This window comes from Alligator mississippiensis, chromosome 1 (genome assembly GCF_030867095.1).
Source record: "Alligator mississippiensis isolate rAllMis1 chromosome 1, rAllMis1, whole genome shotgun sequence".
In the NCBI taxonomy this organism is placed as follows: Eukaryota; Metazoa; Chordata; order Crocodylia; family Alligatoridae; genus Alligator; species Alligator mississippiensis.
In genome coordinates, this window is record NC_081824.1 from 173,518,535 (window position 1) to 173,537,748 (window position 19,214).

A 19,214-nucleotide genomic window follows, 5' to 3' on the forward strand; every position below is an offset into this window, starting at 1 on the left:
CCATCAGGTCACGTAGCAAGGTGCTGGACCGGGAGCTGCACACCATCAGGCCAGGCGGGAAGGTGCCACCGGTGTTGGGGCTGTTCACCATAGGCAGGGGTGTGGTGGGGAGGCTCACATCCACCAACAACCGCCCCCCACACACACACTCCTCACACCCCCATAAACCACACACAGAGTAATTAATTTTGCATAAATTTGAGTTTTCCTGCACATAATTTTGAATTTTTCTGTACATAATTCTCTGGAGTGTAATTAGACTACAAGAGTCATTTGTGCTAATTGCTGTAAAACAGAGCTTTCCATTGCTTGGGTGACAGCAACTCTGCTTTCACTACAGAGCAGTCAGGTTTCAAGGGGTATAGGAGGAAAAGGGAGAAGCTGTACAAAGACATGGAAGTTAAAGAGAAACAAAGAAAGGAAGGTAAGGAAAGAGGAGGTAAGAAGGAAAGGCCCTGAAGAGAAAGCTCTTTTCCAAGTGAATGATTGCACCATTTAGGCTTGGGATGGACTGTTGGCTGGTTTTTGCCCTTGCTAAAAGCATGTCTATGCTATGTTCCAGGTATGTTCAGAGAGGGATGCTCTCAAGCATGCCCTACCTAACCACTTACATTCTCCAACTCAGAAAAGCAGAAGTGAAATTACTCCGGGTTATTCTCAATGACATCAGTGTGTTAGCAGGTTACCTTAAATTTACGCAAAGTTTGAAATAAAAAATAGAATATGAGCTTCATAACTCTCCGCTCCCTTCCCACCCCATATACTCTCTCTCACTTACACCACAGAGAAACTGTGTGGTACACCATCTGTCCTGCTTCCTAATCTTGCTACAATGCAAAATATAATGGTGGAAGGCCTTACATTTGCAGAGGTCTCTGGGGTGATGTATGAATTGAAAACAGTTGGGAATCAGTGCTGGAGGAACACTGGAGGAAGGAATAAGCTCCCTATTATTCAGCTGTTGATGGCTCAATGCTTGCCCACCAAGGGGACATGATTATTTCTTTACAAATAGGAGAAAAGTGAAGGTGATGAAGAGTGGAACTATTTTATGACATTGAAGGACAGTCTATTCTTTTGCTTCCCCTGGATGTGTAAGCTTTCAATCCACCCTGAGCCAAGGTATAATAATGGGAAGCTTTCACATGCAAATATATCAATTTATTTCCACAATAACAAACCACTGAAGGCTAAAAGGGAATCCACCGTAACACAGAAAACTATATCAGTCCCAAAACACGGTTCTCTTGAAATTCAGGAAAGGAAGAACAATAGAGGGCCAATCATATCTAAAAAATACATGTGGTTAGAGGGGGGGAAACATGTTAACTTGTGCTTCTAGACCTATTTTCTGTTTCTTACTTCTTTCTTAAGTCTCCTTTTGCTACAAAATTCCTGGATCGTTTGGCACCCATGCTCCATTTTTTCCATATCGCGTAAGTTTTGCTGAGAATACATGATGATTTCTCTCATGGTCCTAGCAAACACTTTTCTCTCTCCCTGTAAAATCATGGTGGCTCAAAACCAAAGGAAGCTGGAAAACATGGTTATGCAGTTGACTACGCAGGCTGTGTATCTATTTAGCTGCTGGAAGCTTCCTTTTACAAAAGCAGCCAAGCCTTGAGAGGGCCAGTTTCCTAACATCTATCACTCCAGTACTAATGGCGTCTCTGAGGCAAAGTGATTGCAGCTCCTATCCTTCACCATATGTAAATATACAGAAATAGAAAGATATATTATGGCATTTCATATGAATGGAATGAAAAAATAGTGTTTGGACTTTTTCTTGTAGCAAACATTGTCTCTTCTTTTTTTAAAAGACACAATTATAAGAAAGCTAATTGAAAGTTGGAGGTCATAAAATATGTCTTATAGTTATGCTCTGTGTGTCACTACACATAGAGAATAAAGATGATCAGATAATAATGATACTTTGCACCTAATACTGTAGTCTTTATTTGTTTATTTGAAAATGCTTTATAAATGTAGGTTAGTGCCCCATGTTATGGTTTGGCTCTGGTGGCCAACCTTCTGGACCCATGGGTCAGACCAGTGGCATGGGGTCAGTCTGTGGTCCAGATCCCGCCTGGTGTCAGTATGTGGAGTTGACTTGCAGGTGTGATCCAGGGTGCCGGCCTTGACATATTATACAACCTGACCCTGCAGACTGGATCCACCTGGGTACTGGCCTAAACCTACATGCTGGATCTGGCCAGGTGCCAGACTGACCTTTATGCTCCAGTTTCAGCTGTGCACTAGCTCAACCCTGTGCACCAAACCTAGCTGCATGCCACCCTGTGTGTCATATCCAGTCATGCACTGGTCTGACCTAAAGCATGGTCTGATCCTGAATGCTAGTGTAATTCAGCACTCAGGGCCATGTTATCCAGCCCATGGAGCTTCCCACAGTTTTAGAAGTTTGGAAGCAGAGGAGTGGTAATTAACCATGGCACTCCACCCCCACCGCCAAATTTCTGGACGCAAGGGAAGACCCATGGGCCAGATAACACAATTCTGTGGGCCATATCTGGGCCCATGGGCCAGAGGTTGAGCACCACTGGATTAGGGTAATCAAGTGACACAAATTCACCCTTATTTTGAAGTGTTTGTAGAATGTCCCACATGTTTCCTTGTATTGAGTTTACTGATATGGAGCATTTAGTGTCTATAAGCAGCTAAAAATTAGCTATGTCTAATTTTGCTGTTTGTAATTTTGCAGGAGTTACAAAGTTTGATATGGGTGTAGCTCAATGCCTTTTTTACAATAACCTGTCAAAAAGGGCAGATAAAGCTTTAGAAAGGACAAAGGCTATTCATACCTAAAGGCTCAAAACCCAAATGGTTGGAAAAAATAAATACTGAGACTTTACATTTACATAGTTATGCATATTGGGTACTGAGGTGAGGCTGCAAGGGCTGACCCAAGCAGCAGAATTGCTTTTCAGGGAAATAATCTACTCATATCGAATTTGATTAAAACTGGAAGATTGAACTAGAAATCTTTATGCCTATCAGGATGGAAATATTCCTCCAGTCACAAATGGGTCATACAGATGCCTGACAAGTCAAATGGGGGTACATTATATGAGTGGGAAATTATGTGCAAAATATTTGATCTTCAAGAATTGTAAAGAAAAATGGAATTGGCCAGATAAGGATAAGTACTTAAGCCTGGCCATGGAAGCCAGGATTTGTCTAAAGTTTCCTCAGGATAAGATACCTTAGTTGCCCAGCGGCTTAGCTGGGCAAGGGATTGCTTGGGGAAAAGGCAAGCTATCTTCTTAGACTATGGGGCTAAGATGCAGGAAAAAGGTAAAATAGTCTTTCTGATATTTTCTATTGTTTGTTTATTCTTATATCTCTGTCTATATATCAGCATATAGTCATTGATTTCTTATGCCTGTTCTTGTTTTTCCTAATAAATCACTTCATTGTCTTTTTAACTCACTGATTGTCAGAGATAATTGTGACCTCAGAGTATTTGACAATACAGGCAGGCCTCTTTTACAGATGCAGTGGGATTTACCTTTTCTGAGCCCATGATGGGCTTGCAAAATCCCCTTCCCTCTGGCAAGACCTGGGTGAGGCAGGCAAAGCTGAGGCACCGTAGGTCAGGGAAGTGACCTGCGGAGAACCTTGAGTGGTTCTTGAGGTTTGGAGCTGGAAGGTACCTAAAAAGATGTGCAAGCACCCTAGGTGTCTCAAAGGCATACCCAGCCCATCTGGGTCACACTGAGTTACAATTATCCAATGAAGGTCATACAATTTGTTACTAGTGAAACTAACAGAAGAAAAAACTAAGTTTGCTGCATCCTTGTTCACTTGCCTGTTTCAATAGCTTTTGTTACTGACAAACTGATAGGAAAACAGTTGGACTCTATAGAAAAGAAATTACTATTCAATTAGTCTATCAAGAAACAAACAAGCTTGAACAAACTCTATAATTCTAAGATTTATATTATGCTAATATATTGCAAATGTGATGGTACTATTTTCCTTTAGTTCATATGACTTTGGCCTTTGTTTTGGTACCAGTCTTGAGTTCAACATCAGCTAGTCATGGTGGTCTCACTCCCCAGCCCCTACATACCCTCCTATGTCTATATTAACTGTATCTGTCTATGGAACACATAACAAATGTGACCAATATAAAATGCTCTTAATCTACTAACATTTTTCTAACCCAAACTCTCCAGGCTTCTTGCATTTTCTCTCTCAAGCACTTGGCTCACAGTCTGCTGTAGAGAACAAGAATGGTTATGGATGTGCAAGGAAGCCAGGAGCCAGGCACATTTGAGTGCTTCCATTATATTTAGAGCCAAATAAACACTCACTGAGTCCCTGACAAGGTCCTCTCCTTCTGGAGGATTCCTTGTGTCCAGTTCAGCATCAACGGTAGAATTGTTCCAAATCTGGCTCTCCCTTTTTAAATAAAAATAGTGGGCTATTTAAAAAGAAATGTTTCAGCTCCAGTTAATTACTAGGAAATGGAGAGCCATGTGCTTCCTGCCACAATTAATTAGTCCACTGGCTGTTTCCAAACACACATTAGCCTGAATTCTAATTACGTAGAGTGACGTTCCTGCCATGAAGAATTAGCATCCAAGCAAAGAGGTGTGCACACATCTCCACAGATCCTGTCTGTTGGGTCAGCTGAGGCATCCATAGAAACAAAGATGGAAAATACCTATGAGTTCATCTTGTCCCACCCTCCCCATGACTGTTGCTCTTAGCATATTTTAGAGAGCTTTATCCACTCTGGCTTAACTGATTCAAACATCAGAGTTTCCAGAGACATATTTTTTCAACTTGTGTGTCCTGACCTGTGAGTAGGGTCAATGAAAGACACTCAGGGGTTGAGATCTTGAGGCATTTAAAATGTTAAAATGGAATACATTGATTCAATATTAAAGGAAAACGTAAAATCTTAAAGCAAAGAAAATAAAATCTTCAGAAAATGAGTTCAAACTTTCAGTGTCTGTGAAGACACATGTTGGGTTTTTTTTGTATAGACTTATCATTGTTATAATTTATAGATATTTTTTACTTTTAATCTTCTAATAGTCAAAGTGGTCATTATTTTTCTTCTTCACCTGGATGCCTATATGAAAAGAATGAGAAATATTGTCTTAGAGTAATGTTTTAGAGATTCTTAGCACTTCCATTTCTATTTGCCCAAATTGTTCCAGTATTTCTTAGACAAGAAGAGATACGTGTAGTGAGTACATGAGGGGGTTTTAGAATCCTAGAGTTGGAAGGGTTCTCAAGGGCCATCTGGTCCAGCCCCTTCCACAAATATAGGAATGCTTATTCCTAAACTATCACAATTAAATGCTTATCGAGCTTCCTCTTGAAAACCCCAGATTCTATAACTTCTCTGGGTAGTATAGTTCCTTCTCTTACTGTTTTAGCAGTAAGGAAGTTTTTTCTTGGATCTAATCTAAATCTGCTTTGCTCACTTTAACCCATTCGTTTGTTTCCTTCTCTCTGCATTGAAAGAGAACAGTTGTGCCTTTATGGTAGCCTTTCAAATATTTGAAAACTGCCGTCAAAGGTCTGAACCAAATCTGATTCCAAACACTCCTAAACTTCAGTAAGTGGTGTTGAATATACATATTAATTACTCTCCAAACTATGGTGCCAGCTGCTAATTCCCCTACAGATCTGGGGAATAGTATCTTTAAGAGGCTCTCTCAAGAGTCATTTGGAATTAGTGTTGTGTTGTGTATGTTATGCAGTGGGAGCCTCTACACACTCATTTAATGCACAGTAGTTACTGAGCATTTAATTTAGTACTTCCTTAATGAAGTACTAACTAAATGTGCAGTAGCTAGAGTTACTGTGCAGTGGCGCTGACGAATGCCTTTTTTGTGATGCTACTACACAGTAGCCTAATAATACTGTGCAGTAGTGTATTAGCACTGTCAGTGCTGTGATGTGCTACTGCACAGTGTTTTTAGGCTACTGCGCATTAAGCATCTCATGTAGATGCACCCACTGTTGATTAGTTTGAACCCAGAAAATGAGTGAAGTAGGGCTCTGTCAGACTCCGGTTCTGAATAATTGCTGCCCCTCAAGTGAAGCTGACAGGCCTCAGAAGACTGTCCTTTCTCTAGAGCTTGCCTATAATTATGGACCTTCTTTCTTTGGGAGCTAACCATTACATGAAGGGCCATGTACTTAACACTTGCTATCAGATTGAAGAGTAAAATTAACTTATTTTCGCTTGCTTTTCCTCACAGTCGCATTGTCATACTAGGTTTACACTATTAAAGGCAGAAAAAAAACCTAAGCAACCAACAGAACAACTCTCTCCCTCCATATAGCTAATGGAGATGCATGCATTTTTTTCTTTTTGCTGTGCAGTCAACTATAGGTGGTATTGTACTAATATTGAATAGAAACTCAGCCAACAACCTTAATTCAGGCATCCAGGATAGGGACTGCTTTTTCCTGATTATGCATAATGAAAAAAAACCAGACAACAAGTTCTTCATCACATTATACACATTATATTTTCCTGTACCATAATTTTATTTATCCAGACTTCAGTTAACATTTCTTCTCTTGTCAGGAGTCTCATGAAGCAACTCTCTCATAGAAGATGTTAAGAATTTCTGTGATTATCCCTGAGAGGCTACATGGTCCACTGATTAAGGAATGGGATAGAGAGCAGGAAACCAGGCTCCATGACACAGAATGCTAAATCCATCATTCAGCAAAGCATTCAAGCATGTACTTAACTCTAAATCTTTTCATCAAAGTACTTAATCTCATGTGTCCTAGTCAGTCCCCAACTGTAAAATGGGGATAATAAAATTTCCTTTCTAATACCTTTGTCTGTCTTCTCTATTTAGTATGCAAGGTTCTCAGGGCAGGAAATATCTCATCCTGTGTTATTGTGTTGGGGCTCCTGGCTGCTCAAAACCCTGAAGGCAAGGGGAAAGGAACCAAAATTATTTTTTTTAGAACTCTCATGGTCTTTAACCCAACTTAATGATTTCTGGCTCCAAACACACAAACACAATTTTAGGCTAGGGACACAAGTTACATGTAAACCAGTTTAAGTGATTAGAAACTGGTTTAAACCTGTAACAGAACAGAAGTTCAGTGCACACAAACCAGTTTCAAAATGGCCCAAACTAGTTTAAGATAAACCTGGTTGAATGTAGTATCAGACATAACTGATTTAGGTCAAACCAGTTTATGAAACTTTTGTCCCAGACCCCTTGCTGGTTCAAGTTAAATCAGAGTCCCCCAGCATCCCAGCCTTGGGCTGGGCTGTGTTGTCTCCTTCAGAGAGCAGGGCTGGCCCTGCCCCTCTGCTCCCTTGCTAGAGCAGTGAAGGTGGCCACCCCCCGGAAAACCCTAGCTTGGGTCTAGGGCTAAGGACAGGGGTTAAATTCACCTTCCCCAGAGTACAGAGCTGGCTTCCCCTCCTGGCTTACTTAGTGCTGGTTGTGACTGTGGACTACAAAACCCAAAAGCACCTGGAAACAGGAAGAGGAAGTGATGAGGAACCCTGCAGAGTCCTGCAGCTGTGATTGTGAAGAGGAAGCAAACATACAGCCCATCCTGGCTACGTGCCAGAGCTGAGCTTTAGCACCTCCTGGCTTCTGGCTTGAGCCACTGCAGGAATGTGGCTGCATTTCCTGAACAAAAGTGAATGTCTGTTCATTTGCTTTTTGGTTCAATCTTTGCAGTTTAGACTAACCTGCAAAGACTGAATCAATTCAGCCTCAGGCTTTTTGACTGTTTGTACTTAGCCCAAATGCCTGGGATTGTCAATCCTGAGAACAAAGAGTAGAAAAAAGTTAAAGCTGGAAAAGTAAGCAAGTAAGTTGAAACCCTTAAAATGATTTAAGATTTTATTTCATTTTTTGGTGAAGTTGCAACGCCTTTTTTCTTCTTACTTCAGCTACTTGACCAATCCCTTCTGGCCGAGTACTGAAATCAGGATCCTATAAGCATTCTCTGAGCTAGTACAATAATGCAATCAGCTAAAGGAATTCCAGAATGGATGTCAGAATCAAAGCTGATCAATTGTTATCTAGAGACCCCGATTCTTTCCCACATGGCAAAACAAACCAATGTCATTTTGTACATAAGAGACCATTATGTGGGCTCTTGTCCATACTAAAGTAACATGTCATTTGCACTTGTCTAATTTAACTAAAGGGAATTCCTACCTGTGAATCAATTCCCCGAGTATTGGAGAATGTATATAGCAGCAGCAAGGATGCAGGAGAGGTTGCATTATCTGACCAGAGCTAGTGTTCTCTTCTTCCCACCCACCTCAAGCCTCTCCCCACCCCACAATGACTGTATTCAAAAGAGCTCTTGTTCAGCAAAAGGAAGGGCTACAGGGTTCCAGCTAAAATTCTGACAGCTGGTAGGATGGCTCAGGAAGGAGGGGAATGTAAACTGGAAAAAGTTTAGAGCTTAAGTTGATCTATTGGTGTTGTACACAGATCCTATGGAGATTTGAAAAGCAGAACTCTGGGAAGCTTTGATTACAATCCCACTAATTTGCCTCTTCATGGTTCGAAGCAGTCCATGTGGCTGGCTTACAGCATGCTGAGCATTATTACTACAGGCACAGCGTCCACAAAGAAAAGCTACAGTTGGTATAATAGATAACAGGTCCCATAAAGCTCTCTTGGGTCATCTGCTTTGAGCCCTGTGTATTTTAAAGGTCTGTTTTCTTTATATCATTCCCACTAATGTCTTATCTAAACCCCTGAATCCCTACAGTGATAGTGCTTCAGCCCCCTCCCTTGGGGGGTGTAATCTGCTGTATTTTTGTCCTGACTCTTATGAGCCTTCTCTTAATGTCTGGACTAAACTTTCTCTTCCTTAGATTCTGGCTATTTCTTTCTCTCTTTCCATCTTACAAAGTTTTGAATTAATTTTTTTCCTTGATTTGTATTGTTTCCTTGAATGTATGTGACTGATCTAATTCCCCATTTTGTCTTCCTTTCCAAGATTCGTTCAGTCTTTCCTCTTGTGACTTATCCTCTGGTCCTTGAATAATTGGCTTTGTTTTCTTTTCTGTTGTTTCTTTATAGTCATTCTTCCTGCTTCCTAAACTTTAAGGACCAGAGGTGCTCACAGTTCTTCAGTTCTCTATTGCACTGTGACTATGTAGATTGGCATTTCTCCCTTCCTCATTTTATGTGTGCTCTTCCTTTTGACACAACTGAGAATAATCTAGGCTTAGAGAATAATGGCCTTTAGCCATATCTACTGTCAGCCATGTCAAGAAAGATGAGGAGTGAATGAAAATAAAACCTGTTAAAGTCTCCAGGGTCCACTTTATTTTTATTCTGAAAACTGTTAAAAGGGGGGAAAGCACAGAAGAAATCTCTAAGGCCGATCAGTATGGTAGAAAAAATAGAAAGAGGGAAAGATGTACTGTATATGGTATGATGCTCCCTTAGAGCTGCACTCTAGTGGTTGGTTGCACATGGTCTACTGGCTAATGGCATTCAGATTTTCCTAGCTTTGATAAATCCATTGAAATATTGGTCAATTTGCTCATAGTATCTCTAAGCACCTCAGCAAATTATGGCTAATATCCTTAGGCCTTTGATGTCAGTTCAGAAGTATGGAACCAGCTGCTCTAATGTCAACCATACTTAATAAATAGCATTATAAAATAAAATTCCACCAAACATATATTGTCTTACTGTATTACTATACCTCCTATAACAATTCATTATTATTTATGAAGTTCTGAGAGAGTGCTTTGTTCTCTTTGAAATATAAAGGCTCTTCCTTTTATTAATGGCTTCAGGTCTATGGTCACTGTAGTGAGATATGTGTGGGTGAATATCTTCTCCCGTGCAGTGCTCCATCTTCATCGAGGTGACTCTTCATGAGTATGAAGGTCCATTTGCATGATGAGGGGATCAAAGCCCAAAGTCCTCCTCCTGCTTTCAGTTGTACAGATATGACTTGGGAACGGCTCCTTTATTTAAGAGTGAGTCACAGTGGCTGCATCTATACAAGACTCTGACTGTGCAGTGGCCTGTGACTACTGCACAGTAGCATTGCATGGCAGGAAGTGTGATGCAACACTACTGGGCAGTAGTTTCAGGCTACTGTGCAGTCAGCATCATGAAAAAGCTGTTCAACAATGCTACTGTGCAGTAATTTTGGTTACTGTGAAGTCATTTAATACTTGTTTATACAAGTATACAAGTATTAAATGACTGTGCAGTATTGACTGAGCAGTCAGCGTCTCATATAGACACAGCCAGTAGCATCTAGACTATAATGGATGAGGAATAGATGGACCAATGCACAGAGGGTTTAAGCTACATTGCTAATGTGGGGATGACAGCTTTCTGCTGGTGTAAATTAAGATTTCTGGGCTTGGTGGAAGAACTGAATACAGACTGTGCATGTGTGCACTTAAGATAAAGTTCTGGAGTGTACTTGAACACCTATCTGGCTTCAAGCAGGTGAACAGCCTCAGTGAAGTCTACAGGATTATTAATGTAATTATTGACTTTTGTTTTGGTTTATTGATAAGGTCCTAATTTGGGAAGGTGTCTCTGTATTACACAGGGCATCCTCACCTGCATTCATATGCTTCAGTCCTACTGAAGTTGATGGGATTGGAACACATGCATAAAACTAAGCACATGCAATTACTTTTCAAAATTACGGATTGATCAAAAGTCCATTTACTTTTTAAAGGAACCTCTCACATGCACATACCAGAAATAAAACAATTTAAGCATGGATCATCTTGGCATAGTCACTGGTGGGCATTTGGCCATGTGGGGGTGATTATGAAACATGTTAAGAAACATGATGTTAGCTGTCATTAACATCCCTGCTTTCCTTTCATCACATTTGGTGCTTAAACTTTGGAACAATTTGGCAGGGCTAATTAAAAACTCATCAGCAAGTAATTTACCTGACATCAAGACCTCTTTCATGCCTGCATGGAAGAATCTGACTGACCCTGAATAGCTGCTGCTACTAGCAAGGGTGTAACACTAATCAAATATTGATCTGTTAGGGGAAAATAGCAGACTGGTGAAGATAAAACAACATTCAACTGAAATGTTGCTAGGTCATTCATGCTGATCTCTAGACAGCTTACACATATTTTGTGCACCTAGTTCATCTTCTAGTTTGTAGACATTAGGAATTATCTAAGTCTTCCAGTCTATCCGCAGTGTAGATTTGGAGATACTCATTTGTAATTCTGGAGTCTCAAGTCCTCCAAAACAGTAAACTGTTCTGTTTCTATCAAATTGGAGAAATTGGGGAGAAAAATAAAAGCTAAGTTGTACCTCAGAATGTCAATGGGACTGTTCCTAGAGTGAAGTGCTGTTCACTGTAAGTAAAAATTCTACCATCTGGCTCTGAACATAGTATTTTGACTATGACCTTCTATTAATGACCATTATGGGGACTTCTGCTACTTCAAGCTTTGGTGTGTTAAAAAAAAAAATCAGCAGAGATTTTTTTCAGTGCCATGTAAATAACCAGCCCCTGGAAGCCAGGCGCACCCACTCATCCCTAAAAAAAAAATAGTTTTAAGTAAGATTGAAAATAATCTTAAAAATGGGTTATTTGTAATTGAACCTCCTCAGAAGCCCTTGTGCCAGCTAGCACAGCTACCAGCATTACTGCAGTCTCACACTGACTCCAGTTTTGAGATGGAAGCCAAATTGGAGTTGTGTTTTTAGAGCTGTGTTTTCTAAAGAGACTCATTCTGGAGCAATAAAGACATAACTCAGTCAACTATGAAATACTACTGGTATGAAAAACACATCTGAATGTAGGCTGAAGAGCTTTCAGGATAAATGCTTTGCTTGTACGATTACAGTGAGGAGTGGAGTCAGTGGTCTAACAATATTTCTCCCAACTCAATCTAATGGTTGCTTTCACTTAGGGTGGGCATTACAGTAGTGGCACTTTATGAGGACTGTGGGATGATGGGCCATGATATCTTGCCTTAGAAGTGGGTGAAGAAATTGTGTAGGTCATCCATAGATTAGACCTTGGAGACTTGGATTTAGACAAGATGAAAGACCATTGAAATTTCATAGTAACATACACTCTGATTTGAGGCCGGGCAAGTGAAGCATATCATGTAATAACAAATGTTGAATTTAGCTACGTGTGAGTAGTAACAGGATGATAAAGCAATGATGCTTATCAATGCTGGTGTCAAGGGTCACTCTGCTCCTTCCTCCATACTTCTCCATCTCTGTCAGCTTTTCCAGGATGTCTGTTTGCAGTGATTAAGGTGACCAACATCTTATTTGCAGCTTCTTTACACATACAATATTTATACTCTTTAAACTGGAACAAAAATGCTGTCACACAGCTCAACAGTGTGCAAATCTATTCCCAGTGCCAGGTATCCATTTTATCCATGAAAAATAAGTTTTGGCCCCAAGGGCTGGAAGCCAGGACCCTGTCTTCCTGGGAGATGCCATAGCCACTAAGCTACAGAGTTACACTGCCACACTTGTTCACATTGCCTTACTTGCTCTTAGTCTGGCTCATGTCTTTTATTCCTTTCCATCCACTGTAGCTCAGATTCCAAAGGTGGCATGCAGTATGCTTTCAGGTTTTCCATTTCCTAGGCCAGTGCCTTAATCAGTAAGCTACTGGGAAAAAGCTGAGGTCAGGGGGAACACCAAATCTGGCCATCCCACCTTACTCTACATTGCAGTAAGAACTGCTGTATGTCAGGTGCAGTGGCAGATGTCTCTTCAGAGTGAGTTAGGTAACAGCAGGGCACTTTCCCTCTTAACAAGTAGCATCAAGCTGAATCCTGGCATTATGGAAGTATGTTAGGCTGCCCATAATTCTGCCCACTGGAAAAATAAAAGAGGTATATATATTCCCTGGGTGAAATAGATTTGACTTCTGTGGGTGCCTTTGGTTGTGTTCTGAGAGGATGTGAGTCTCAGTTGTCTTAGATGCAGGATGGAATCACTTTCCTGAGCCTTGATACAGCAGTTTGAGGCAAGCAGCAGCTAAGTAGTAGTTGCTTTAGAGCAGGAGTGGGCAATTATTTCGGGTGGAGGGCTGCTTACTGAGTTTTGACAAGCTGTCAAGGGCTGCATGGGTAGCCTCACACTTTGACAGGTGCCCTGCCCGCTGGTCACCATCTTGTGACCCAAAGTACCACCCCTTAACCCCTGACCTTTGCTACAAGAAATCCATTCCCTTGCCCCCAGAAGTACTCCTTTTAGCAAGGGGTTTTGCCATCTTGGAACCAGAAAATACAAAATTATATTCTAAAGAACAAACAGGTACAACATTCATTAATTTGATTTCAAAAAATATTTTTGTCCTGATTTTACATATGTTTGCATAATGTACATAGAGATGATTGCACAATAGCTTAAAATGAAGTCTTACTCTTGTATATTTGGAGGGATGAGGGGGTGGGTGTGGATATGTGGCGTGTGGGTGGATATGGGTTTTGTGGTGGGGCTGTGTGGGGGGCAGGGTGGCTGGGGTATGTGAGGGGGTGTGGGGGTCTGTGTATATGCAAAGTGGGGAGTGCATGTGCCTGGTGGTGTGTGTGTGTGGGATTTGCCCTATGAACAGACACACACACACACACACACACACACACACACACACACACCCTCCTGCTCCTGGCCCCAGGGTACTGGTGCAGGACCTGTGCTCCTGTGGTCCAGTCATGCAGCCAGGAGCCACGTGGTGCTGGAGCAGCTGGTAGCCAGCAGGAAAGCAGGCAAATGGCAGCTATAGGTGTGTGTGTTGGGGAGGGGGGAGTAGCAGTGAGTGGGAGCACAGGGGCAGCTGGGCAGGAGTGCAGAGACTATGCTGGTGTCCTGGGACTAGTGCTGGCAGGGCCCAGAGTGGGGCAGCAGGAGCACAGGATTCCTGGCCCCTGCACTCTTGCCGCCCTGATCTGGGCACCACTGGTGCTGGCCCCGGGACACTGCCATGGACCCCGCACTCCTGTCCAGCTGTCCCTGCATTCCCACTCAACCTCACCTGTAGCTGCCATTTCCCTGCTTTCCTGCCAGCTGACAGCCACTCCAGCACCATATGGCTTCTAGCTGCATGGGCAGACTGCAGGACTCAGCAGGAGCTGGCCCAGCCCCAAGAACTGGGGCAATCCCCACGGCCCCCCCCCCCGCCTTCCTCCTCTACTCCCCACACTGTCCGCATTCTTATCTGAATTTCCCTCTGGCTCAGGGAGCCAGGAACAGCCCCAGGGGCCTAGGACAGAAGGTTCCAGTAAGCATGGGGCTTTTGGTTGTGAGGGGACAGGTGTTGGGGGGACTGGGGGTGGGGCGAGACCGGACAGGCCTTGCTTCTGGGCTGCTGAGTCCTGCTAGCTTCTCCTGGGTCCTACTACTCTTGGCTTCTGTCATCTTTTGCAAGCAGCCAAAAGTAGATAAATATTAATTTTCTACATTTTTTAGGGGCCCTGTGGGCTGGATAGAATAGATTGTCCCATGGGCCATATTTTGCCTGCCCCTGCCTTAGAAACATAATTGGATTGGAGCCTTATTATCCCTCTCTGACCTAGGGCAGGTCACTTTTCCTAGGCCTGTATCCCTGTCATTCCTCTAATGATGTATTTTTCCACTTCCACTTGGATCAGAGTGACCTTGCTTCTGACAGATGAGAGTTGAATGGAGGTCTCCCCACAGCTTCTCCTTGTGTCAATCAGAAGGACTAGGAATTAGATGTTGCTAGAGGATGATGCAAGACAGCCCCTGCCCCCTCCTACCCATAATGCTTCCAGCCTCTGAACCCTGTATCAGAAATGAGGACACCTTATTCTAACAGATGGTTGATGCATGTGCGTGACACTACCCTCCCCACTAAGTGTCCTTGGACATTCTTGTGCGGATGCCTCAGTGTCTCGGCTTGCTGGGCTCACACAGTCTATCATTGTCTCACAGTTACCTGCCCATTGTGGAGATAAAGGCACTGATTTCTAGACTCTCATACTGCAGTGAGCTGATGGCCATAGAATCTGTGTCGGGATTGCAGATCATTACAAACCCATGACTGTGATAGATCCGCTTTTTCATTATCATGTTGTTTCTGCTGAGACTGGAGGAAATTGGGAATTTATCAGCACATCTTAAAGAGAGGAGTTTGCGCTTAACAGGCCTATCACATTACGCTCTGATGCCTTTCTGGCCAGATAGGGTGATTCCCCTGTCACATACATATATATGTATCATACAAATTAAAGAAGACGGTTAAGAAAAAAAATTGCAAATGGTCTACAAGCTACAAGAAGAATATTTCAGATATATGCAGGACATTTTTTAATTAATCTGGTGAAAATCTCTCTTTATGGGAAGAAATTTGATTCAAGTCAAGGGAGGGAAAGAAGCAGGACTTCCCTGGCCCCACTTCCCCAGAACTGGAAGTAATAAGCATAACCAATGAAATTTAATGAGGCTGCTGCATTGTCTGCTAACTGACAGCAGGACTCAAGAGCAGACTTAAGCAATTAGTCAAGTTCCAAGCTTCCTCCCAACTCCTTGCCCCTAGTGACTGGAATCATTGTGTTTACTTGCATATTACTAAAGCCAAGACCAGGAGAGCCAGAAAGTAGTTTTGTCTTGGCTAAGGCTGTAAGGAGCAGAATTGAATTTTTCTTTCATGAAAGTCAATTTTTGGGCAGATTAACTTTGCCTCTTTAACTAAAATAAGTGTAGATACATGGCACAATATATGTCTTTCACCTTAAAAATGTTAGGCAGGTATTTGATTAGACTGCTATGAGATCCTGCACACTAGCACCTACAGACTACTTAAACTTTGGCTCCACCAGCTGTAGTGCATGCCAACAGCATCCCAAAATAAGCAAATGGTTCTCTGAGAGTTGCAGAAAGTAGAGATGAAAAATAACTTGAGTCTGTCTCATCTGTATGGAAACTTACCAGCATAGGATTAATTCCCAAGATATCAGTGATGATTTTGGCTACTCTAGAAGTGAAATGCTCAGCTCTGTTTAAATCTGTGACAGTATTGATGATTCATCCCATCTGAAGATCTGACCCTGGGCTTGGACACTAAGGGTACCTATACATGTGCTTGAAGTGGGGCATTTTAATTAGAGTGGTTTCCAGAGAGCCACTCTAATTAAAACACCACAGTGTCATGTGTATTAAGCCCCATGCACTTCAACATGGTTGTGGGATGCTTTAACTAAAGCTCATTCATAAAGCGGTCTGTAGATGCTAGTGTGCAGGATCTTATCGTGTAATCAAATACCTGTCTAGCATTTTTAAGCTCATTCAATGAACTTTAGTTAAAGCACCCCAGTGGTCATTTTTAAACCCATGGGGCTTATACACAGGATGCTGCGGTGATGCTAGAGCATTCTAATTAGAACACAGAGCAGACTTAATTCTGTGCCGTGTTCTTATTAGAATGCATAGAAGCACATGTATAGGCACCTGAAATTTTGAAGCAACAAGGCCCAGATAGATTTGCCTGCCTATTTTTTTACACCCAGTTTCAATGATAACATATGCCAGTGGAACACCTGACCATTTCCATTCAAAATTATGACAACTGTTGGTACAGTTTCAAAAAATGCACCTACAAGTAAATGCAGATCCTTACATTTAAGAAAGATGATAGCCATTGCCAGTTTATAATTAAATGTCCACAGACCAAGAGACCGAAATGTTTTAGGCTGTGAAATAATCTCCCAAGGAAGATGGTGGGAGCAACATGTCTGGCTTATTACAGTTTACCTTTGCTCAGTCTCTTTCATCACTGCTTTTGCTTTCCATATGGTCAGCCTAAATGACTCCTGCTTCATTTTACATCTATAGATTATTGTCACAGTCCACCCTTAGTTGCAATGCCAGACTCAAGACCCAGGCACTTCAAATCCCTTCTAAAATGAGTTGTGTAAAGCCATTTTTTGGTGATTCAGTATGCAGCTATGTCTAAGTAAAACTGTACAAAAGGCATCATTGCTATGCTAAAATATACTTGCAGTTGCTTTGAATGCCTGTGAGGTTCAAGGCCCCTTTCATAATGTCCATTTCACACATGTTGATGGTACCCATCAGCCCCTGTTAGCTATGGATGCTGGACTGGAAGGAATACATTTGACTTCACCCCTCATCTCTTGTCAAAGCAGTAGGAATTTAAAGGCCATCCTATTACTATGTTCAGGGTCCAGTAGACATGTAGTGAGAATAAAAATCAGTTTTTAAACAATCTAATCCTCCACCTGATTGCTCTTTGTGCTTGATTTGTGCCCACAGCATAATAACATTATTAAGGGTAATCAGTACTGCCAGCCTTATTCAGATAAAGAGAGACTGTTGCAAAATGAAACCTGACTTGTAATTCTGTTCACGTGAGCCAATGTCACTCATAAGTCCCTTGTGGTATTACATACAATGGAGACAATCCAAGGTCAAGACCTCGTTAGGGTCTTAGAGCATAAAACCCTCAATTAGAAGGCATAGTAAATACAACTTGGCTGATAAGCAAACATCTTAATGAGACAGGCTGTTCCCTCTGTCCAGATCAAACTTTCAAATAATTGGTATTGTATGTCCCTGACAGGCCAGAAACTGGAATTGGTTGAATATATATGATTAAAAGCACTGTATCACTATGAGTTGCAGTGGGAAAGTAAAACTCTTGAGAATGAATAATTGAGGCATCCATCTGTAGCTCAAAGCTCTTGATGATCACTGAAAACACTACTGGTAAAGAACATAAAATCAAGTAGTCAGGATGCCAATTCTTTTCCATGGGAAATTTCCATTTTTTTTTTCAACATAGCCCATAAATTACATTGATTTATTTAATTTTAAAACCCCCAAAGCAAAAACAAAACTTTTAAAAGAAAAATAAACAAATAAATAGAGAAGTTGTCAATCTCCAGTTTATTCATCAAAACAGGACATTTCAACTAAAATGAGACCTGTCAGTGAGACTTTTATAGTGGGATTAAATAACTGTTTTTTTAAAAGTTGTAATGAAGAAAGAATTGACAATTTATTATCCACATTGTGTACATAAGGCAACTGAGGTAAGGCCAAAGGCATATTTTTATAGTGCAAGGCAAATCTAAGGTATACCACTGTGCCAACACAGCTGTTCAGCTTCTGTTTCTAGAGTAGCACATACAGTTACTGTCCATGGTGATATGAGGCAAAACAGAGCTAGCACTTGCTAAAAGGCATGTGCCTGTCTGATGCAGAGGCCAAGGCAGCAGGACAGACTCCTTGTATCCTCAAGACAACTTGCACACCAGCTCAAAGTCAATCCCAGCTGTCCTCTGCCCATTTCAGGTCAATGCCATTTCAATGCCTCACATTTACAACCAGTCATGATGTAATTTTATGTGTAGCCCTGAATCGTTGGATGATGCAGTGTGAAAATAAGAACTGCTTTAGATCAAATAAGAAATCTCCCATCCCAACATCTCTTATAAACATTGAATTGAACCCAAATGGGACGTTCTTTGAGGTGGGCTGATTCCTTTTTTAAGCATACCATTTTTTAACCTTCCATCTTTCATACTTCCTGTGTTTTCAGAATTGCTTGTGTTAGGCAAACTTTCTGATCTTCTGTTTCTCAGTCTTCTCATACATGCAAGAGCTGCTACAGCCAAATCACTAATGCAACATCCCTTCCTACTTGGATTTTTCCTAGTCCTTTCATCTCTAGGGAAGTTTCTATGCAGCCATTCATTAATAAAAACACTACTCTCCTATAACTTATCAGCTTACTTTTGAACAGCAGAATGTATTCGATTTCTTAATAGGATTTAGTCCATACTCCACTAGTGGGAGGTGAGGGTACCAAATGGGCTGGATACAGACATTAGGGGTGGAAGCTAGGGGGCATGGCCTGCCATACAGTTCAGGACCCTTGGGTCCCGATGGACTTGCCTGTTGGCATGGGGCAGTAGGGCAAGTGAGAGTTGTACCAGGGCCCTGCTGCAACCCTTAAATCCCCACTATAGCTGCTATTGTCCCCACAGACCTGGCCGAAGAGGAGCCCAGTTGCCCTGATTAGCTTGGGGTCTGGGGTGAGTTTGCTCTACTATAATGATATTTTGCATTAGGGCTCACTCCTAAAGCCTATGGTAGTCAGTAGGAATATTTCAGTTGTCTTCAGTGGACTTTGAATCTGGCCATGGATTATTTTCCACTCAGACATTTCAAAGTGCCCTACACAGACTTGTATATTTG